General features: G+C 42.1%; 1 protein-coding gene and 1 long non-coding RNA gene across 6 annotated transcripts in view; one reads left to right on the top strand and one right to left on the bottom strand.

The window, feature by feature from the left end:
• Positions 1 to 14,131, top strand: part of CDK14 (cyclin dependent kinase 14) — a 320,956-nt gene extending 306,825 nt beyond the window's left edge. For all 5 annotated transcript variants that reach the window (XR_012834151.1, XM_075746221.1, XM_075746218.1 and 2 more), the window contains one exon: positions 9,882 to 14,131. The gene's annotated coding sequence lies outside the window, so the exon portion shown is untranslated. The remainder of the gene's footprint in view (positions 1 to 9,881) is intronic.
• A 4,595-nt stretch (positions 14,132 to 18,726) lies between these two features.
• Positions 18,727 to 20,714, bottom strand: LOC142600587 (uncharacterized). Its single transcript, XR_012834150.1, has 3 exons — positions 20,640 to 20,714; positions 20,166 to 20,302; positions 18,727 to 19,496 (listed from the first exon to the last, which is right to left on the bottom strand). It is a non-coding gene; the product is annotated as an uncharacterized LOC142600587 (long non-coding RNA).
• Positions 20,715 to 23,575: the final 2,861 nt, after the last annotated feature.

The raw sequence follows: 23,575 nt of genomic DNA, 5'->3' as shown, positions 1-23,575 counted from the left end.
GCTAATGAGTCATCTGGCAGGCGTTTAGTCTATCATATGTCATTTTCTCCAGCAAATTTTGCTTTGGGGATAAAAGCCATGACAGGGAAAACCAGGAATAAATTTCCAAATTACCAGAAGTTATTTACTACTTATTATGTTAGATGGGGGGGAGAGGAGGGAGATGGCCAAGCTTGTCATCTCATTTGGCTTTTGAGTTGGTCAGCTGTTGGGCTTCAGACAGAAGAAATATGGTTAGGTTCAAGTTGATAAATAGCACTGTTCAATAACAGTGACCATCAGTCCGGAGACTGGCAGTCAATGAGTTTCATTTATGGTATTTGGGCATAGTTGATCCCTGAACTCTAGGGTTGTATTCTTCATTCAAAGCTAGATATGGACCTATAAAGAATCTGATCCTTTTCTATCCCTTCTGAAGTCTCTGAACTCTGGTTAAATATGACTGGAAGCTTCACAAAGTGTTAAACATCTCCTTGATATGTTGGCAGGCCAACATATTTTTATTGCTAAAAAAAATGAAAACCAACCAAAAGAATTCAAGGAACTTTCAGTTAGAGGCATGGGCTCTCAGCCATCTCGTTTGCTGCTCCCTTGAAACATGTAAAGGAGATTATCCTTATTAGGCAATCTTACGGGTATTCCCAGATCTTTTGAGTATGGTTTTCTTCCTTACTAATTAGTAGGTCATTATGCGACAACTTCTGTCTGCTCCCCTAAGTGGCCAGCTAAGACAGATTTCACTGTGTTTCCGGATACCTGAAAATAATTAGCCATTTGTGAGTTGGGAGGTAGCTTCAGACTTTGGAAAGTGAAGCTTTGTTATGAGTAATGCACTGGGGAACTGCTGCTGCTGAAAAATAAGGATGTAATTTCATGATTTTGTCTTTGCACACAAAAACAGCGTGATAAATTTCTGCCTAGTTTTATTCAGGCAGCTCCTTCTTGCTCCCTCACCAGTGTCCAATCCTGTTAGTTGTGTGATGCATCTATAAGTTTGGTATAAACTGGATGACTGAAAAGATCTATGTTAAAAATAATCCCACTTCTGATAGTTTTCGTGATCCAGTGTGCAGGGAGTCCCACAGACAGTTTTATCAGGGCAAGTGACAAGGGCAGAAGTTGCAGACAGGAATAAGCAGTGAGGTTCATGGGCAGTGGGAATTTCTGAAGCAAAGCAATTTCTGGCCCTGCCGCAAAGGTGAGACATGGCACAAGGGTACCACAGCTCAGCAAACCTGCACCCAGTTGCTTGTAGTAGAATCTCCAGTCCCTGGGCTGTTTGGTTTAGCAAGAGAGTGCAATGAGGAAATCTCTCAGCAGCTCTTCCTGGTGCTCCTTTTCTCCAGAGAGGAGTTCAAACCACTAACAAACCTGTTAACCAGAGCATTAATGGCTGTGTATCATCTTCCCACAGGTACTTCCTTTTCTGAGTTCTGTTATATGCAACCAGAACTGATAGGCTTTTTTTTTTTTTTTTCCTTTCAGACGTTTTAGTTAAGCTATCTACAAATTTGGTTCAGGCATAGCATTTACTTATCTGTTTGAGAGTAGAGAGCTGGTGCTACAGCTGAGATAAGGATCCCATTGTGTCAACCACTGGCAAAAACTGTAGGTTTTGGTTCTCTCATAGATCCAGGGAGGCAGCATTTCTCCAGTTCATGTTCAGTCAGTTCCTCTTTGGCAGGCTTTTTTGCTCGTTTTCAGGATGAGAAACATAGCAATTTAGACACATCACATTAATCAGAAAAAAAAAAAGAAAGAAAGAAGGGGAGGGGGCTTGTTTGGGTTTCTTGTGTATTGGAATCTTGAAAATCTTTGAGTTACATCCTTCAGGTTTTCTACTGATAGAATCATGAGTGAAAAATTACACCTTTATAGGGATTCCATTTCAGAGGAGATAAATCTTTAAGCCATTAAAAATATAAATAACATACTGAATCCTGAAGCCTTTGGAAAAAGAAAAACAAACAGGAGGGTATAAGAAGTTGTAAGGATTTGGCTGTTTGTCAGGTTTGAGAAGTATGTTCTTGCAAACAAGTAGCACTAATATTTTTCTGGTCTTGATGTGTACCAAAATCCTCAGCTTGCTTTTTTTGTTTTTAATAAGGTTTCTAAGGCTTTGCTTGCAAACTATATTGAGCTCAATAACACCGCTATTTTTGTAGTATCTTCGTCTGAAGTATTAGTTTTCCCAGACCTCACTCACAGAGGGCTGTGCTTTATTCTCGAAAACTAGAAGACATGTAGTAGATTCAGTCCTGGCCATTTTTCATGTGAAGCCTTATTCAAATGGTAATTGTAAAAGGCTTTGTGGACTTTGTTCTCAACTCAAAGAAAAAACTTCAGCTGTGGGCAGCCAGGGTAGGAAAGAATTTTTGCTGAAAGACTCGGAGAAAACTAATTTGGAAGTTACCACAGCCACTCAAAAGTTAAAGGTATACCTATAAATCAACGGTGAAACCAATCATGTTAGCAAATATCACTGGAAGTGAATATTGTAAATAAAACATTTTACAGTGAAGATCAGGACTTGTACTCCTTTTTTTTCCTAGCAAGACATACTATGAAGGAATTCATTATAATGTTTTGAAGAGACCTGTGTGCAGAGTCCACATGGTTAGTTTGCAGTTGTAGACATGCATGTATACTACTTAGCACTGGTGTACAATTTACAGGTTTTTTGCTCTTCAGAATCAGCCTCCCACATTAGACTGTTGGATGCACATTCACAAAGTCCTAGGTGATGTAGGACTTTCATTTTGGACACTTATTGTACATAAAGGTACAATTTAGAAAACTCACAGTCCAGGTAAGGATTTCAACAACCTCCAAAGTTTGCAGCTGTTCTAATAGTGCGTTTTGGTTAAATTCAGCTGTATTTCTGTAATGTGAACTATTGGTGGCCCCACCTAAAACTGGTCACTCATTTTGGGAGACACTCTGAAGCCAGAGGCTGGGATATAAAACAGAGCCCCTGTTACAAAACAGAGGTTACAGGGGGATAAAGTGACTTGCCTATGGTCACATTCAGCAGCAAAGCCAAAATCTTGATTTCTACTTTCCAGCCCCATATCCGCAGTGCCACAGACCTCTCACCTTTAATAAGACCTCTCACCTTATTTGCTGTACATTTACTCATAAAATAGTTTTGTTTATAATTGTGTTACTATTCTAACTTTTTATTTTCTGACTAGTTTACAGTCCTTGTCTAGCACTTACTTCTTTCAGTGTCATCCCCTCGCACCGCCCTGAAACTGCAGGCACTTCCCATACACAAATCGCTTTATTTGGAGTTGCGATGCTCTGCTCAGAGGCAAAGTCCATCCGTGAAACATTCTTTGTGGGAAAAGGAATTCTGAAAACAGGAACATGGCTATATATAATCTGTATTATGATTCATAGGTTAGCACTGCGGAGTAGAATATACAGTAATATTCATCCCTGAAGATAGTCTGGAAGATCAGTGTGCATAAGAATAGCAATGCAGTAACTAAAACACAGCAGAAAAGAGCAGGAAAAATTCATCAGTAAATGCTTGGTTACTTATTTGTCAAATGTGGTTACCTTCTAATGACTCATAGTAGTTACTATTCTAATGTATGAGCATCCCGTACAGTACTGCGTCTGCGAAAGGTGCAGCCAACAGTTGCAAAGATAATCCAAATGTGTCATTTAAAGCTTAAATGAAATTAAATATTGCTAAAGAAATGTAAAGTGAATTGGAAAAGATGTGGCCTGTGTGAGGGGAGGACAATGAGGATGTTCTCTCTCTATTAAGTTATGGCCCATCCTAAGAAGAAGATTGGAAGTCACTTTCATAGTGTACTTGGCAAAGGAGGTTACCTCTGAGGTTTTGGCCATATCTGATGTATTTAGCTAAGGCTTCTTTAATTCTTTAGTTACGACGGTGCAGGATCCTGACTTGACACTGTAAACTGACCACTATTTTAGAAGTGATGCAAATCCACCATTTGCCTGTTTATTACAAGGTATTTGAGTTCAGGAATCACATACCAACCTATAGCAGAAAACATTTTCTTCAAGCCCTTCTCAGTTTGTAAAAAAATCATAGTTTTTTCTAGTGTCAATTTTTTTTTCCAAATAAATTTTTAATGACAGCCTTAAGTCTTGCCTCTCCTGTGTATTTTGGGGTATGGATAACTAGATAAAACTAAAGCCCAGCAGAAAGCAATTTTAGTAATCTTATATTTAGCCTTGGTGAACAGTATTCCTCGGGAAACCACAAACAAGGTATAGTCGGTTGAAGAGAAGCTTTCAACAAAGCTAGGCTGTATACTGAAATAATCTTTGAACTAACACCTCTGAAGATACGCAGAGCAACTCTATAGGCAGCAGTCCACGGAGCCTTGTCCATGGGGTAATTCAGAGCCTGAGCTAACAATACTGCAGATCATTTCTTTTTCATATATTGGAACAAATGCATTTCTTTTAAATCTTACGGAAGTAAAACTTCCCTGCGAAACAGAGTACTCCATACAGTGTGACAATGCCATATTTTAAAGCATGTTTATAGAAATGTGTTTACGTACCCGTGCTTTCCACACACAGACTCATACATACACACTATTTGTATGTTTGCATTTGTGCACACACATTATAGACACAGATACAAAATAAGATGTGTATTCATGTATATGTGTGTGTGTGTATATATATATGTTTGAAGGGAAAAAGAATTTATGGGAGGCTCACCAGATTTAATTTGTCTGCTTGTATTTAGCACTTAAGGGCTTATATACTCAGTTTGCTCAAAAGAGTGAAGAAGTACTCCTTGCTTATGCCTCAAATCAGAAATGCATGAAGTGCAGCTGCAGAGATAATACATTCTCCCCAAAGGCTTTGGCTGAGCAAATTAGGTGTCAATGGGGTGCCTGCGCAGGCAGTACTCTCTCTAATTAGTCTCTTGAGCCTAGTTGGTGGCGGGTATAAGATGATCTAATCAATTGGTCTGTGTCTGATGGTACGTGTAAAAATCCTAGCAGGCAGAGCTGTCTCCCACAGGTCACTCACCTGCACAGCGGGAACGCTCATTTTCATTTTTCATCTCTTCCATCATATGATGCTGACAGTTGGTTTTAAGAAAATTGAATCCAAAAAATATCTAGTTCATAGGGCATGTAGGTCAAAATAAAGTTGCATTATGGGTATTGGTGATCCAATTAATTAATATTTATAGCAACGAGTTGCATGTAGATATTATCTGAGTGCAAATAGTATTGATAATGTTTGGTTGGCTTTTTAAAATGACTTCTCTAACAAAGGTAGGAATAAAAGGTGTGGGGAAAAATCACCTGTTAATAGTACGCTTTTTTTTGAGATGAGTGGTATCTGTGGTGTGTGGTGGAGGGAGAAGCAGAGAGAATATACTGTTGATGATCTTAAATACCCTCACGTTTCAGCTCATACAGAATACAGTATCTCCAGTTATCAGCTCACATTTTTATTTTAAGTCTGGCATTGTAGAATGAGTACTCTTATAATAATGCTAAATCTGCTGCAACATAAATAGACCTGCACGCTGAGTGTGCTTTGCATGCTAAGGACTCTGTGGGAGCACAGCTCCACCCTATCTGATAATATATGCAAAAACTAAAAGCACCTGGAGAAGGATGCTGATGCTGCCAAAAGGAGCATGTAGTGAATTGGTGATTTGCATTTTTACAGGAAAGGACATTCTTTTACTAATTACAATAAATAAAAATATTTGGGATTTAGTCACCCTCCTCTGTCTCTTGTCTTGAGAGCATGATTAACATTTAAATTACAAGCTTTAGTAACCCTTCCTAAAACCACTATACATCAACACTTACTGCATTCTGAAGTTGGTGTCTGCCATTTTTAAGATGGCTTAACACCTTATTTTATCCCATTCGGGATCTGGGACAAACAGGATGTATGCAGCAGATGATTTCTCTAGATAACAAACATACAATTGAGTTACTTGATTTAGGTCTCTTGATATTTCAAACACATCCTTTAACTTGCTTGTAATTTTTTATTAGGGTTAGTAGAGATGTCATGAAAACCAAAAGTACCTGGACCTGTGGTGAAAAAGTACAAGTTCATTTTTAAGGCAGTCTGAAATGTATTTCATGTTTTGTTGTTGTTGTTTTGGTTGGGTTTTTTTAAGGAGATCTGAAAGAACCCTATGTTGCTCTTGGGAAATCACAAGTTGTAAATATTCCATTTAACAATTTATGCTTTTATAAGCAAAGCTGTGACCAGAGGCCATAAACACAATCTGCCAAGTTACCAGGCAAAATTTTGATTTGTATGATCAGGAAAATATATTCAATTCTAAGCAAGGATATTGCTGAAATATATCTTTAAAAATGCAAACGTGGAATACTAAGCCATCTGGGAACTGAACGGCAGCACTGTGTGGAGGGCCCCGCCTCGGGTCTTGGTTGTGTGAACAACTGATGTTTCAGTTCAAGAGCCCCACTGAAGAAACAACTTTTTTTTAATAAAAAGATTGGTTCCCACTAATCTAAAATTTCATGTTTGTTTTATTGCGGAGTTTCTGCTGTGGACAGACACCCTTCTCTTCCTCCAGTTTAGGGGAGGTATCTATTTGAAGTGAGTCTCATCTTAAAAAAGCGAAGAGAAGGAGGTCTCCTGTCCCGCAGCACAGGGATTACAGTGCTCCTCTGAGAAGTGGCATATCCATGTTTGGTTTCTTCCTCTGTTCCCCACTGCCCAGGAGAAGGCTGGCACTCCACGAGGGCACTCTGAGGCCAAGGGATTTCATCTGTTGACTCCGCTTTGAATCGACAATAAACATTCCATGAATCAGGGATTCAGAGGCAAATGTTATATTTTCCAGTGTATATATTCCTAACCACCACTTGTTTGCTGTGGCAAAGATCATGTAAGGATTTTATACACAGGCGAATTGTCTCGGCAGCCAAAGCCAAGAGTTCAGCTTCAGAGCAGCCTGGTGTTAGGATGCTGGTGTGTCTGTCACATAGGCCGGCTTCCCAAACTGGGCAGGTGGTGGGTGCATTTCAACATGTCTTCAGAGAGACCGTGACCACCAGCCGTTCCCTGGTTCCAGTTGCACTATGTCTTCTGGCTTTCCCCAGCTAGAACCATTGGGGAAATGTGGCGTCAAGTCACATTCTTTTCCAGTGAGTTGACTGTTTGATCTAGTCTAAATCTGGAGCCTATGCAGAAAGTGGGAGGTGGCATTGCCCACCATACCATTACACAGGCTCTCGGCTTCACAGGAAACCAGTTACTGCAGTTGCAGCACTGGCATAGCAAAGCTGGAACTGGTGGAGTTGTGGTCATAAAACTGTCAACTGCCTTATGCTGAGCCAGAGCAGGAAAACAAGTGGGGTTCAGCAAAAAACTTTACAATCACCCATGCTACCCTTTCTTAATCCTCTGTGCTCTGCCCTTGGTCTGTGTTGGTGCTAGCAGCAGTTGCCAGTATGCAAAGGTTTTTTTCCTCTGTGTTAAACGGTAGCAGCTGTCAGCCTGATCGTTTCTAAGGAAGCTTTTAATGTTCTAGGGCTTGATTCTGGCAGTGCTAACCTTCTGATGAAGGTGTTCCCCATTTCACAGGCTCAAGCCCTGCCCTGGAGAACATATCATCAGCTTTGCCTGCAGAGCCAAACTTGAAGCCAGAAAATGTAGTATTGTCACTGGGAAATGGTAGCACAACCCTGGGAGAAGTGTGATTCTCACCTCCTTTAGAAATTGCCCTGAGCTCCACTGATAGAAAGGAAAAGTGCTGTGTGATTCATGTAATTCCAGCTATTCTCAAATCTGCGTAATTTGGTAACTCCTGGAAAAGCCTCCATCCAGAGGCTTTTCTACCCACATCATTTTGTTACCTGTCCTAGGTGTCCCTGCTGCTAATGCCAGGGACATAGCCAGGTTCCAGCCTCTGGAACTCCAGCAACTGGGGCTTAGCCTGAAACCAGCCCAGCTGTTCTGGATCTGGGCAGATATGGCTTCCAAACTGCAAGCCCACCTTCCACAGCTGTAGTGTCGGTGGCGGTGGGGGGAAATGTGCGCTCAGTGTTGGAAGGAGCTTTGGGAGTTTAGTTGCTTCTTTGTAAGGAGAGGCTCTAAAAAGATCATCTCTAAAAAGTGCTTTTGAAGGAAAGCAAGTGTGGAATTGGGGGAATATTGTCAACAGTGCTTCGCCACAGAGCAGTTGTGAATCTCTGCATGTTCCAAACACTGCTTTTCATTTTAAGCTTATGAAGGGTAAATTAAATGGATCAACTCTAATGTATTCCTTGAAACAAGATTTATTGGTACTTCAGCCAAGCTCCTGGACCCTGGGGAAAGTGGGACTTTCATGTGGAACAGACATTCCACACAAACTCCAGAGGCATTTAGGAAACAACCCAAGCAGGATTCAAGAGGTGGTAGACCGAGGTCCAAGAGGGCCCAGGATGCTGCCACGCATCATTAAGAATAGGCTTTTGTTAATCCAATTCAGGTATTTTGGTGCTTAAAGGGCAGAAGAAGAGCTCTCAAGAACCATGACAGGAACCCTGGAAATTATGAAAGTTAGATGTTGTGTAGAGATTAGGCTGTGCTGATGAAAGGCGCAATTAAAATTTTGTGCTTGAAACTGCAGTTCAAAACTGATGCCTTGTTTTTCTCTTGCTTTTGAAATGAGGGCTAGACAAGATTCACTGGCATCTGCATCCAGTTTGATTTAAATAGGTTTAGGACATGCTAATTCAAACCAGTTCCACGCTCAATGAATTTTTCAACATTCTTAAGTGCTAAAATTCCTCCATACCCGACTGTCTTCCTGCAACCACATTTTAAAAATGTAGCAGGTCTCTAGTTACAATCCTTGGTCTTGAAAAACCTTGTAAAACAAATATTTTTTTAACTTTAGAAACTACAGAATTTCTCAAGAAGTCTCACTTTATTACTTGGCATAGAATTCTACTTGGACATTTATTAAGAGTTAAATATGTTAATTATAAAATCCTCCCAGTGGCTCCAGTCCATCTAGCCTTCGTTCAGCCTTCACCTGGCTCTTCTTGCAGTTGTTGGATGCTTTGTTTTAAAGTAATGCTTCCCACATTCTCAACCTGCCTCCTCCTGCTTTGTGTAAATCTCAAAAACATCATGGTACCTTCCTGCAATTCCAATCACTGCTTTGAGCCTAGGCAAAATGGAATCATTGGCTGAGTGAAAGACAATGTAAGCGAAGTTACTGATACAGTGATTACTTCTGGTATGTGAAAGGAGAGGGTTTAGTTATCTGCCTATTAATAGAAAAACACCCAAATAAAGGTGATTATGTTTAAACGCAGCACACCAAGGAGCTCCATAACCTGTCTGTGTTTGCAGAAATGTTCGTGGTGTGCCCCAAGGTACCTCAAATAACTCTTGGGAAGCAAACCTGAGGAGACTTTTTCATAAACAAGGTGCAAGCGTTGCTGTGAAGGTGATCACTAGGGACTCCGTGAGGAAGGGGCAAAAAGAGCTTGTAAACTCCTGGAGCTGTGCCAGCATTTAGCAACCTTCCTTTGCACTCGTGGGGTGTTACCACCTTTAGCAGAGCCAACCGTCTATTTATGGCTGTCTGTAATTTCTGTGGGGAATGTGAGCGCTGATGGCACCACTGAAGATTAGCACTCGAGGCAGAGATACATGAATATGGATTAATATATCTCACTTAGGCAACCACCCTGAAAACATCGGCGGTTTAAGTTCATTTTCTTGAGATAGCAGCTCTGAAAGTTCTTTGGAAGTCTGTCCTCTGCTCTGAGCTGGTGTCTTCATAACTGGCTTTGGACTAACCTAATTTTTATCCAGTAAAAAATCATTAAAAAATGCAATTTGTGAGGCTTATTATAATTTATATTGTTTCCTTACAGGATTAAATTTACCAGTTTGGAGGAGGGAAACAAAAACCTAATGAGGAGGCTGACACCAGGAAGGAACCACGGCCTGTTTCCTTTCTTTCTCTATGGTGGATTTCATTCAAAAGAAAATCGAAGCTGGCAAGACCCTGGTTTTTCCCTGCAATTTATTTAAAACCTTGCACGCATTTGGATACCTTGTGATTTCAGAGAACTATGTGAAGATTAAGCTTTTGCTTACTGATACATGGCATGTACTCTTTCAGTCTTTTGTGTTTGATTTTGTTTGATTTTCCACTGCAGCGCTGCATCTTTGTAAGGATTTTTATGCTTTCACCAGCAATGTCTTAAATACATTAAGACAACACATTTGGTTATAAAACACACTTCTTCAGTAACGACTGTACAAAAAAAGCCAATGGTGGCATAAAGGACTGTGTGTTTTCTTTGAGAGTTGTGCATATTTTGCAACCAATGGGAAGACTATTTCTACTAGAGCAAGCCCAACTTGTCTGATCGGCTGACAATTACGGCACCTTGCCACTATTCCTGAAGTTTTGTTGGGTTATTTCTTTTTTCATTATCTCCTCAGACCGTTCATATCCATTTTAAAAACATGGCAATAATTGCATGTTTACTTCAGTACTCTGAATTTGGTTACTCTGCTTAGGCTATGTAGCATGCCAGTTTTCAAAATAGGCCTGTGAGAAAGACAAAGCAAAAACAATGAGATGTACACAGCTGACAGATACACAATGAATTCTTTATGTTTTTCTTCCCTTTAAGAATATTTCTTTCTTTTATGGGTCTTGGCTAACATCTCTATGTTGTTCCTCACACTATTAACCTTTTGGAATGTTTTCTTGAAAACAGAGACGATGAAACGGTTCTGTTTAATTCAAGGCAGATACTAAGGTACAGAAAAACTTTTGTCGAATGAGCCATTAAATTTAGCTGTGTTACTTTGCCGCATACAAAGCAAAGTAGAGAATTTTCCTTATCCCAAACTGTTGGCTGTTCCACACCAAAGCACCTTTCAGGTTATTTTCCGTAGGTATTCTGAGCTGATTGGGGGGCACTACCAGATACTGTGTCTTTAGATAGCTTTTCTGAATGAATCATTCAAATGCAAGCTTTGCAAGAAATGAAGTTGTGTGATTTTAGAAAAGGAAGCCTCTGCTACATTTTGGTTGGGGAGAACATTGTGTTCAGGGGTGTGATAATACTGCCCTGATCACATACAATGCTTTGCATTCAGAGAGGGCAGAATATGGTGCAAAACCCACTGCTGAGTTACAATCCTTCTCGGACAGAAACGCTTGCTAGGCAATATTATTCTTCATATAAATTTGACATCCTTTGCTTGCTGGATGCATTGAATTACATTTTTAAGAAGTGTGGTAACACTTTGGTTAGCTTCCAGTGTTTAAAAGGAGGGAGAAAGGATTTGTGCTACTGCCATCTTATTAAACTCCAGCAGTGTTTAATAAGAAAAAAAACACCCAATAAGGCAAATCCTTGAATGAGCAAGTAGCTACGAAAGGCGTCTTAATGAATTAGGATGTGAGTCTACACTTTCAAAGAGCTGAACCGTGGAAATATTCTCAATATTTGCACAGCCATTAAAAGACAATTTTCCCCAATGACATCTCTGTTTCAGGATCTGGTAAAAGCCATCTGAAAGCCACTTTCAGTCACAATCCTATTTAGAACTTACTAGTTTTTCCCCTGTGTTTATGAGGGGGGGAAAAAGTGACCACTGAACTTTTGAATTTATCACACACTGAAACTGCCTTAGACGTGGTTTGTTTGGGTTTCATGTTTCTTTTTTTTGTAAGAGAAAAGTCTTTTATACATTATCTTTGCTACTTAAATCGTGTGCAGTTTGATGATTAAAATTAGCTATTTTTAGAAAAAAAAACTTGCTGCAAAAATCTGAAGAATTTTTGAAAATGTAACAAAGATTTCAATTAGGAATATAAGGGTAGTTTCATAGACGCATCTACTTGGCAGCTTAAATTGGGAGGCAAGCAATTTTGCTGCTCAACTAAACACCTGAAGGTTTAATATAGAAAGTAATTCCCCAACTGTTCCCACAAACCTAGCACATTACTATCCATACTGACTCATGTACAGTGTTTGCTTAAGGTACATATGTGTGTGTACACACACGTGCACGTGAGATTATCTTCTCAGCCCCATTCCTGCTTTTAAGCAACCACTGGAATAATGGTGGTCCAAAAATCTTCAAACAACTCAGTTGCCCAAAGGAAAGTGCATAAATATCTAGGTTCCTAAATAGTGACTTGATTTTCAGCAGTAGTGATGTTATCTCAGCTACCAATCAATTAAGGAGTGACCAGGATCTCTTACTTATGCACCTACTTCTCGGGCACCCCGATTGCCTGCGGTGACTTGGGCTTGCTTGCTCTCCTGTGGAGGCTCTGGGCCCTGGGGATGTTCTCCTGGCACTGAGGGGACCCGATCTCGGCAAGCTGGTGCCATTGGCATGAGCGTTGCAAATTATTCTTCTAGAACATCAAATCTGCTGGGAAGCGTCAAGTTTTTTTGAGAAAGTAGAAACTCCTTTGTCCAGGGAACTGACGGTACAGCCTTATTTCCCTCTTCCTCCTTCCAGCAGAGCCCTTACCTGCATGGTCAGCCCGATTGACACCCATCAGTTAGGATCCCCTGACAGCTAGCCCACATCTCCAGCATCTTGCAGAAGGGGGGTTTTCCCCACAGCTCTTCTCAGTGTTGCAGAATGGACTGTTTAAACCCCATCAGTGCTCTTGAGACAGCTTCAGTGAAGATCAGTTGTGTTACTCTCTTTTTCTCTCATCCTTCCCAAATTGGTTCCCCGCAGAATCTTCAAAGGGACAAGAAGAAGTAACCTGGCCTTCCAGAAGTGCTGCAGGTGCCGGGAATGTGGCGTTTCATGCTGTCAGTAGTAAAAAATGGGCTTCAGTGACCAGTAGTCCTTGGGGCATGGTCCTTGAGAAACTGTGGGACTCGCTGAGAGCGGATAGCTGGCAGCGGTCTGACTTTCACTTTCCTCCTGCTTGGCTGAGCCCCTGTAGATCTTTCCTGGTGATAGAGAGGATGTGGCTTGCTGCAAGAGGGGAGAGCAGCCACAGGGCAGCAGGTGTAGTAGGCAGATAAAGTGGGCGGGCACGTTCTAACTCTGTATGAGATCTAATATTAAGTGCATGGGGAAGGGAAGATGGTGATAGAGATGGTCTGCATGGTACGGAGATCCTTACAAGTTCAAGTTCACAGAACTTGACTTTATAAGCCAACCAACTGGAGATGGCTTAGTCCTCTCCCCTGCTGGGTTCAGATCAGCTCTAGTCCACACCCAGCAGACACCGCACCAGTCAGGACACTCCAATAGTGCCAACATTGCGTTACTGTACGGTGTCCCGGATCAGTTAGGTCCTTTTAATTCTCACTATTGTTTTTAATCAGAACCATGGTTTAGGATAAGTTGTCAGTACATGCAACACTGAAAATTCTGTCTGCAGTAGACAGAGGCACTGGAGTTCTCACCTTCTCTTTGGTGCGCAGGGGTTCTGCACTTCAGACTCCTGGGGAAAGAAGGTAGGATAATAAATTCCCTGTGGGCTGGGGGGTGACGTACACCTCTGTGTGCTCTGTGTCAGTGCACGCAACCGAATGTGTAGTCAATGCTCTGGTATGCTCATATACAAAATGTTAATCTGTGAATATTACTGGGTTTGTAATCTTTGTTATATAAAATGTTTAGGCTGTACAGACTGGGGAGCAAAATGCAGACACCCCATATAAAGAGAATTATGTTGCATTACTGAGCGTAATGATACTCTCCCCTACCAGCATTTAGGTGGAGTGACCGTATGTTACTGCCTTGCATTTTTCACATAAGCAAAAAATCTAAAAGTAAAGGATGCACTAATAATTCCCACCCCCCAAAATGCATTTCAATGGTGCTGCATACAAAATCCCTGCTTGCCAGCTTCCATGTGGATTTTTGTATGGTGCACAAAGAGGTGTTCTTTTTTTAACAAATAAAAAGGGGAGGGCTGGTACATGAAAACAATGTTAATGTAATTAAATATATATATACACACTTCAGAAGAACAGCATAGTAAGCAGTACAGTAAAATAAATGTCGCATTATTTGTTACACCTTGTAATTTGTCTGTATTATGAAAGATGTAATGGTTTGTCAGCTGTAACTGTTGTTTTCTTGTAACATCATATTGAATAAAGTGTAGCAGAATCTCTCTTCTCCTTCCTATATGTGATCTAGACCTAACCCAGGGAATAAAGCCTTTCTGTTACTTTTTGTTCTCGAAAAAAGGAACAAGAAAATGGTTGTAAACAACAGATTTTAAGGAATGAAAAGTACTTTAGCAGGCAGGCACTAGACAGTAATTGGTTGAAAAGATTAGGCACTGATTCAGTCAAACACATGAGCTTAATCAAAAACTACAAGGCAGCACTAGCTACACAGGGCAACGTTTTTTGCACTTCTGTCTGTACTAGTTAGCAAGTTAATTATTTGTTGTCTTTTTCCATTTTGTTCTATGTGTGACAAGGGACCTATTTACACTACACTGGGATTTAACTGAAGTAGCAGAAGGGCCAGTTTTCTGGGGAAAAAACCAAACAGGTCTGATTTAAATATATCATTGTATGGAGAATAAACTCTGGCTTATTGCAACTTCTCTTGAAATAAAAACCTGATAATTCTGGTGGAAAATCACCATTTTCACAACTTTGATATGGAAGTGTGATTTACACCTGTTCATACTTGGTTATTTATCTCAGTCAGTGAGTATGTGCTGCTTGGACAGCAACACCTGTTTATTCATTTGTGCATTATAGCATTAGATAGGCAAGTGCTCACTCACACTGAATATAATCAATATGTCCCTTCAGTATTTTCTACTCCTTTCCATTGCTTCTAGCTTTTTTTGGTACCAGCATCTTGCTAGGACCTATTTTTAGACAACGAAAGTTAAATCGATGAAGCTTGCACAGACTTGGTTAGAATATTTGACTGTTTCAGCAAATGCAGGGGTCTGCAGGAATCTGTTGGGTTTAACATCATTTTGGTGTGGGATGGGGGATGGCTGGAGAGCAAGTGCTTGCACAGTAGGCTGATGGGGAAGCCAGTAGCCTAGAATATGGATAATGGAGGACCTGGATTCTGGTCTTGGCTCCAGCTGATTAGGAGTTATTGAAGATAAAATGGTCTTCCTTTGAGCTAGCACAATATTGGCTTGATTGTGGGTCTTCAGTGTCCCGGGTTTTATCTGGTAGAATCATGTTCTGGCCCAGTTCTGATTGCAAAACTCTGATATGAATCTCCACTTTTAAATCTAGAAAGTTGCTGCAGAATGACATCAGCTGCACCTAGAGGGCATTGCACAAAACCAAACCAAGGAAATGTGCTTGTTCATCTATTTCTATTTCAATCCCAATTCTCACTGGCTATGGCAAATTTAGGAAGGTGTTGCCTTCTCATAGTCTAGAAGAATAATTTGTGCTTTCAGCTGAGTATCTGATTTGTTTGGTGTTCCTGACTCACTACCTGTGTGGCAACTTTAACCTACGAATCTCTCAGATACAAATAAGGACCAAGAATTACTACCTAAAAAGGTTTGTATGTTTGGGGACCAGGAAGCATATTCAGAGTGAGCTTTTAATTATGTAGTATAATCCTTACAGCCGTCTCCTGACCCTCTTGGCTGCACTCCTAGCCCATTTAGCCCCAAGGTTTTCTTCCTAAACTACCCTGGCTGCTACAGCAAAGCCAGAGATGCACTTAACTAGAATAGCTGCCACCCCTCCCCCGAGAAAAGAAAAACCAAAGGGAAGGTGTTGGAGCAACCTTGTGCCACCAGGTTAACACATACAGTTTCTAAATAATGCCTCTCCTTGTAAACCTCTGCAAAGTAAACCCTACAGCAGTGGAAGGGCTTGCTGCTACCAGTGGGGGGTGGTGTTATGGACATTAGATTTGAGAAGCTTATATAGCACATGGGGATAAAGGGATACAAATCAGAGAAAAAAACCTGAAGAGATTAAAAAAAAAAATCCAGGGCCAAGTATTTACTGTTCATTCCCCTTGCGAGTAATGTTATATATTGTCTGCAGCGAGTCATGCTGAGAGTGAGCCAGGCACAATAATAGCTGAGAGCAGTCCTGCAGCCCCTTCGTTATTGCCTGTGCTGGCTGATACAGAGTTGGGCGAGAAAAAGTGATTCCAAAAATGCTTTTTTTTTTTTTTTTTTTTTTCTTTTCTCCTGTTTCCCAAAGGGCCTGGTAGTGATTGTTAGGGCTGTACCACCTTGAAAGAACAGCTAAACTAAAATCAAACATATTTTTAAATTAATTTTCTAAGGACTGCTGTGGTGATTCACATAAAAGATGTAACAGCTTTATGTGCTATACAACAAGATACTGGAATGCTATATACCCTTGCAAAGTCTTGAAGCCTAAGGAGATTTATGATATCATAGAAACATTTCAACCTCACCTTTCCACTGGAATTAGGACTACAGTGTAGGTTTCAAAAGGGTATGTGTTCATCTTACAATCCAGCTAATTATAATAGCTTGCCCCCAGCTTCCACCTGAGGAGCTCAGAGATATTCATGCATTAATGAAATGAGCTGTACACACAGCCTGGGGATATACCATAGAGATGTAAAGATCCATATGTTGTAGAAGGAAAAATAAAAAACAACCCACCCCAAAAACCAAGGCACAGATTCAGTTCCCTATTTTCAAAGCTTTGCATGGGCTCAAGTACCCAAGACAGTATTTCACTTGGTGTTTGGTGAAGACTGAGCATTCAAGATACTTTTTTAGAATAGTTTATCACAACAAACAAACTTGTTCAAAACAAGTCATGTTTCACTGTACAGAAAGATCAAAAGATACCGATATATTACATGACAAAATGTTGTGGACTGCGAAGAGTTGTTCGTTGACCAAACGTTAAGCATCATGTCAGCATGGAGCAGGAGAAATTGCGTGTACCATTATGTCAGCTTTCCTGGGAAATACTGTAAACATGAACTGCCACTTGGCTGCACCAGGAGACATAGACAAACTCTGCAGAGAGTGTCTCAGGTGTTCTATATCTCAAATTTTTTTTCATAACACACAATACAGACAGCAGAAGTGATTTTCTGCTTGGGAGGTACTGCTCTACAGAAATAGCCCCTTTCATATAGGTGGTTAACATTTTATAGATACTTCTCTCCCAGCATGCTGTTCTGGCCCATTACATGTAATAAATGCAAATCACTACAGCCCTAACATGCCCTTTTTGTATACATTGCTGGCTGCTACGAGTGCTCATCTATCTGCTGAGCACTCAAAAAGCAGCCCAGCACAGGGTATTTTGGAACACAACTGCCTCTTTGGTGGGGACATGAATCACGGAAGAGCTGCACTTCTGGTCTCCCACATCCAATAGGTCCTTTCCAGAAATGCCTGTTTACATCTGGGCAACATCCCTGTTTTCACTGCCGGCTGTTTAGCTTGCACTCGTGCATGCAGAGTGACTAATCTGGAACAGCAGGAATTTTGGGAGCAGCTCCATTAGTGGTCAGAGGTACCCCGTTCTTCTGCCAGTCCAGAGACAGCAGTGAGTGAGCTCTGTTTGGCAGAGCGAGGTTTCGCTGCTCCAGCCGCATTTCTGAGCTCTGCTCAAACACATCTGTCCGTGCAGCGGGACTGGAGGTGGAGGGAGCAGGAGAGGTCATGAGACAGAGATGTGTGTACAGTCTGGGGCAAGGCCATGAACCTGGCTGTGGTTAGGAAATGGTCACGGGCAAGTTCCCTTGTTTTAGAAATCTCCTGAATGTTCACCCTACCACTAGCTGGGCCCTTCTTTCATAACCCCCACATGAGAAAGGGACATTTGGATAACCTCCCAAACCCTTTCCCCAAGAAACTGTAATTTAGATTTAGGACAATTGATTGATCAAAGGAAAGTGGAGAGTCTCAGAGGGTTTCAGATGAGCCCTTACAAGTCCCTAAATATGAGGAAGTGTGCTATACACTCACCGCCTGTAATAACACGGAGCTTTGAACACCCCAGTGTGTTTCTGCACTGCTAGCCAGCGGGGTTTCCTATGCCAGTGCTGCTGAAGTAAAAACCCATTTTTGGGGAGCAGAGGCTTGTGACAAACCCCGGTTTGGCAGCAGTGCCAGGTGGGCTGGAGGAAATGCACCTAACCAGGGAAAGAAAGGAGTGGGGGCCTGGAAATGACACCAGTTCTTACTGGAGGCCTGATGACAAACTGGACCTAAAGCGGCTTTGCCCTCTGCCATCAGGACTCTGGGCTACTCCTTATTAGTGCTGCATCAGTCACTGTGAATCAATAAAAACATTGGTGGCTCACTGGGTATTGTCTCATCTCCTCTGACACAACTGTGCCAGGTATACGGTAACTTTATGGTGAGAAACCCACAGTGCCCTTCAAAATGCTGAGCCTGGTGAATTCCTACACCTGCGACTGGGGCTGCTGAGCTCTCTTCATACCAAAATATTTTGACTGCAGGAATCTGTCTGGTAGGAGAACGTGCCAGGAACGAACAAGGAGCACATTTACATTTGCTGGCCTTGCTGAACACCACTTCAGATGCCCCGTTTTGCACAACCACACGTTTCTCAGCAGCTCTGCTGGCGCAGGCCCAGAGGCGCAGGCGCCTCGGCACCACGGAGGGGCCATGGACACGGTGGTTCATGCAGCCTTACACTGAAGCACCCCTCAAGGGCTGTCCCACAGAAAACGGTAGCTCTGCCGTGCCAGAGGACGGCCTTACCAGGACCACCGGGGCCCTACGAGCGTGCCTGCCGACAGGGCGGCGCCGCCACCGCTCGCCAGGGGGCGCCACGGGCCGGGGCCGCAGCCGCTGGGGGCGGGAACGGGCCGGGCCGGGTCTGTCCTCGGCGTGAAAGGGGAACTCTGGCGCCAACGTGAGGGAAAAACAACACCGGGGCACCCGGCCTGGAGCGGGAGGAGCAGCTTTAAGTGCAGAGTTGGCGAGGGTGCAGAGGAATCGTGTTGCTGTGAAACTGGGGATTTGGGAAAATTCAAGCGTTTCACTGAAATTTTTCGAATGTTTTATGAAATGCCGCAGTGAATGGGGGTCCTTTTTCCCTCAGCCGTGGCTCCGGGCTGGCATCGGACGGCACAGCAGTGTCGGGAAGGGTGGGTGCTGGGTGCTGGTTGCCGGGACAAGCCAGGCGCCTCGCTCCCCGCATGGCGTCATCTTCCCCAGAGTGCGTCTTTGAGGTGTCCCGACCTGCGAGTGCAGCCTGGCCCGCCATCAACGCCCGCAACTGCCAGCTGGCATCCCGCCGTTCAGCTGGCAGGGGACCCCCAGCCCCTCCTCTTTTCCACATCCATCCAAATACTGTCACCCGCCAGGGTATCCACCAGCTCAACGCTTTTGAAGGCACTTTGCTACAACCCAGCAGCTCACGTGCGGTACTTTCCGTCCTGTTGGCTGTATTGCCTTAGATCCATGCTCTGCCCTCAGAGGCATCCGTGCAGCAGCCAGTGCAGTAACGGGTTTGTGCTGGTGTGTGAACACCTAAAGATGGAGTTGGACTTCATGCCATCTGTAAAACACAGCGTCAAACTCACACTTGCCCCAGACCCTGATCTTTTATTAATTTATTCCGTATAGAGAAGAAAAAATTGCAACCAAGTTCTTTTAAGGATATCTCTGGAGCCTGAGTTAGAGAAATGGCCTTAGGTGGATTTTTTTTTTTTTTTTTTTTTTAACTTGGACATTTACTACAAAGAGAGGAAGAAAAGGTGCTGTTTAATCTCTCCTCTCATGTGATCCTCAGTCTCTACCTGGTTTATTTTCCCCACATACGATCTCCTTTGTTCTCTGGTAGTAGTCACCTAAACAAGTGATTAACAGGCAAAGGATCAGCCTGCAATGCTCCTAGCTGCAGGACGCCATACAGGGAAAAAAAGAAGAAATCCACGCTGGTTGTTTTTCTGACATACCTCCCAGTACTGCATTGTCCCAACAGAGAAATCACTGTTGTAGCAGCGCAGATCCTTTTTTCTTTTGAGGAATTCCTCAGTACTTCCCCAAATCTCCCAGACCTCCTTGCACCTTCTTTCAATTAAATTGCTTTTTTTTAGCTTAATTTAGACTGTTTAATTAGACCTAGTTGGAAGGTTTTTCCCAACAAAGCAAGGTTATTCAGCAGCTTTGAAAACCACTGATTTATCAGGAGACAAAGACTTATCTTTCAATTAACTTTCTTCACCTGTGGGTTGCCAAGAGCTCAGGTTTCTCAGCTCAGTGGCAGGTTTCCATGCAAATGACCATGGGGCTGGAGACCTCTGGGACTCTTGTCTCTTGGCTACGGAGTTGGGAGCCAATGCCATCTTCTGGTGCGTGTGGCTATGGGGCAGTGCAGATCCCAGAAAATTGGTATGATTTCTTTGGTTTCAGGACATCACGAGCTTATGTCATGAAACTGGCCAAACTGTTATATCCAGATGTTTCGGTATTTCACAGTTTTGACACAGTATTTCAACTCCATGAACATGTTCATGGGTTTGCTTTTAGTTTGGAATGAAGCATTTCTAGAAAGCATTTCTCCGTGAAAGAAGGAATAACCAATCATCATTAGGAATGAAACCTATCAAAAGGGGATAACAAGCTTCACCAGCTAGAGGAGACAATAGATAAATTCAGACTACAGCTAAGATGTATTTTTCTAAAGAAAATAAATGACTTAATAGATCATCTTACCACTCATGCAGGAGAGGTCTGGTTTTAATCCAGTTTGAAATCAATTGGAATCCTGGCAATCCTGAAGTAAATTAATTTTTTTTTTGCATTGATTTCAGTAGCAATAGGTTAGGACTTTATCTGGGATAACTTGCTAATAGACACTTCAGTTCAAACACAAATTGGAGCTTGAGGCTAGATTCCACTTTGTGAATGTCGATGGCTTATGCAAGTAGGAAGTCAACCTTGATAGCCTTATAATTTGTTAATTATATAAGAGGTTGCAGCAGCTACATGGTTTACCGGTGGAGAAATTTAGATTTTGTCCTATTTTAACATATTTGCAAATGTTACTGGTACCGTTGCTTCATGGTCCTCTTTTTTTATCTTTACGTGATGACCAGTTTGGGGTTTTTTTCTACTACATATATATATTTCTGAGAAAAATGTGATTGTCTAAGTGATGCAGTTCAGAAAAAGGAAGCCAACCTCTTTCCTATGCCCAGTATTACATCATTTGAAACAGCACACCATCTCAAGATCTTCTAAGGACAGAAACTGCATCATAGTGGAAAGACTGAAATCTTAATTTTCAATAGCATAAAGGTCCCATTCGTAATCTTGGAAAAAATCAGCTGTTATTAGGCTTAAAACCTATTCTTGTTACAGCAGTAAATGCTATCTGTTGTAGCCTCAGTGCACAAGGAAAAAATGCCATCTGCAGAAGGACATTATTTAATAAATATATATATCTACTACTATTAATTGTTCCTCTAAGAAAGCTTTACTTGAAAAGACACTGAAGTAGGATGTAGCTGACTGGGGATAGAGGCTAAAATGAGGCAATTCACATTTTATTTTGTTTGGACTCAAAATTGGTTGCAACCTTTGCTTTCTGCTGTGATTTCTCTCTAATCAGTGTTCCCACTGTTCTAAAAAAATTGATTTGAATTCCAAGTTGATACAGGAGATGCATATAAACAGATCTCACCTCCCCTCCTGTGAGGGCAATTTATGCAAAATAAGTTTAGGGGCTCTGGGATTTAAAGTACTGACTTTTGTCTGTGGGAACTGGAGTGCCACTTTGCACATCATGAACATTGTCTGTGAATTACCTGCCTTCAGGGGGATTGTTAGCACATGAATCAAAAGTGGCTGACTAATGTAGAACATCTCAAACAAAAGGATTAGACAATAGCTCAGATGCACCAAGATGCATTTTAAATCAGGTGAAGTGAAATTAGATGCTTTTTAGTCTAAAACTGTTCTTAAGTATAATGTTGAACAATGGCTGTGAAAGCAGGAAGATCTGGGTACCCTCATTTAGCTACAGAGAAGATGCCATCTATTTATTTTCTCTTTAAAAGCAGACTACTTCCTTTACCCGTGCTGATGGTGCTTGCTCAGTCTTATGTGCTTCATTCATAAATAAGAGCACTGTATTCCTCCTTGCCACAAAGTCCATAGTGATTCTCATTTGATTATGTGGGCAAGGCTCTGGGGAATCAGATGATTATGCACACATATTTTCCAATATTTTTCTATTCAAAAAGAAGGCTTTTTTTCCCAGTTGCTCCGGAGTTACTTTCTGCTCCCGCCGAGGAGCCTCTGGAGCGGTAGCCTCAGTGTGATGTTCGTCCTTGAGAATCCTGCTACAAAAGACACCCATGCCTGAGCTGAGCTCTGGCACATGGGATCTCACAAACACTGCATCTCGTCACTTCCAAACTTTCAGGGGAAGGTTTAAGCATCAGTGGGCTAAACGCTATTCAGCTTGGTGACAAATGGAGAAGACCGATTTCATCAGGTGTAAGGAAAAAACCAGGCAGGTCTGCAGGGTGCCTCCTGCTGTGGCCTCAGCGGGCACGCTGATCTGCTGGGTTGGCTGAATTCTCCCTTTGGGTGTAAAGATGATGCATGGTCTAATATGCTGTCTCCTTCCATCTTCAAACCAGGCACCATGGGAGTCTGAGGCAGATGAAATTCATTGGTTTTGGCCAATTCTGATCCTGCTGAAATGGGAGCTGAATTCAGCGGGATCAGAATTTGGCCCTTAGGCAGTAAAGGTGCAGTGTTTACTGCAAAGAGGGTTTCTTTGATAACTTTCTAAAGAGCATGGAGAAAGTAAACTACTGCTGGACAGAGTAGGTACGGCCATTTACTCTGGGCAACGGCTTTTGGAACTAGATAGTTGAGCAACCAGTTCTCAGCAAACGACTAGTAATATTTATTTTAACGAGAGCTGCATCAATGACTGGTCCTATCTGGAGGAAAGCTGTGCTGGCAATGTAAAAAAAAAAAAAGGAAATATTTTTTGGATTGACATGAAACCAGAATTTTTCAGACTGTACGGCAAATGGGGAAGGTTGAATATTCAGGTTGAATAAAGTGTTTCAGACTGATTTGGGACATTTCTAAAGAGCATGGAAGCAATGTGAAAATAAACTTATGCAGGCTGACTGCAGCAATGTTCACAAAACTGGGGAGAGGAGATCACCTTTTGCACCCAGTGGTGCAAACTTTCGCTCTTTAGGTGGGAGACTCCAACTGCTTCGTAATCCCCAGGTTTTCCTCTCAGAAAAATGTTCTAAATGCCAGGCCATAAGGCTGGTTGCCCAAACTGTGCCTCACAGGCAGGTCAAATGAAACTCCTTCAATGGATGTTGCCTGAGAAAGTAGCTCTACTGGATCCAAGGCTGCTGGGCAATTGGTATGCGGTGGGGTGGGACAGGTAAAACAGCAGAAGCTGTGGTGATGAGCACTGCCACCATCCCAGCCCTGCTCCCTGTTTTCTGAGAGATGCACACCACCCCAGCCCTGCTCCTGACCACTTGAAGGTGTTGGTACTTGGGGTGAAGAAAATTCACTGTGGCAGCTATAGAGGATACAGAGGAGCCTCTCTCTTGAATGCTGACATGTCCAACCTCATATAACTCATGA

The sequence above is a fragment of the Balearica regulorum genome, chromosome 2, assembly GCF_011004875.1.
Source record: "Balearica regulorum gibbericeps isolate bBalReg1 chromosome 2, bBalReg1.pri, whole genome shotgun sequence".
In the NCBI taxonomy this organism is placed as follows: domain Eukaryota; kingdom Metazoa; phylum Chordata; class Aves; order Gruiformes; family Gruidae; genus Balearica; species Balearica regulorum.
Note: the sequence above shows the minus strand (reverse complement) of the source record. Positions and strands in the feature narration are given on the sequence as shown.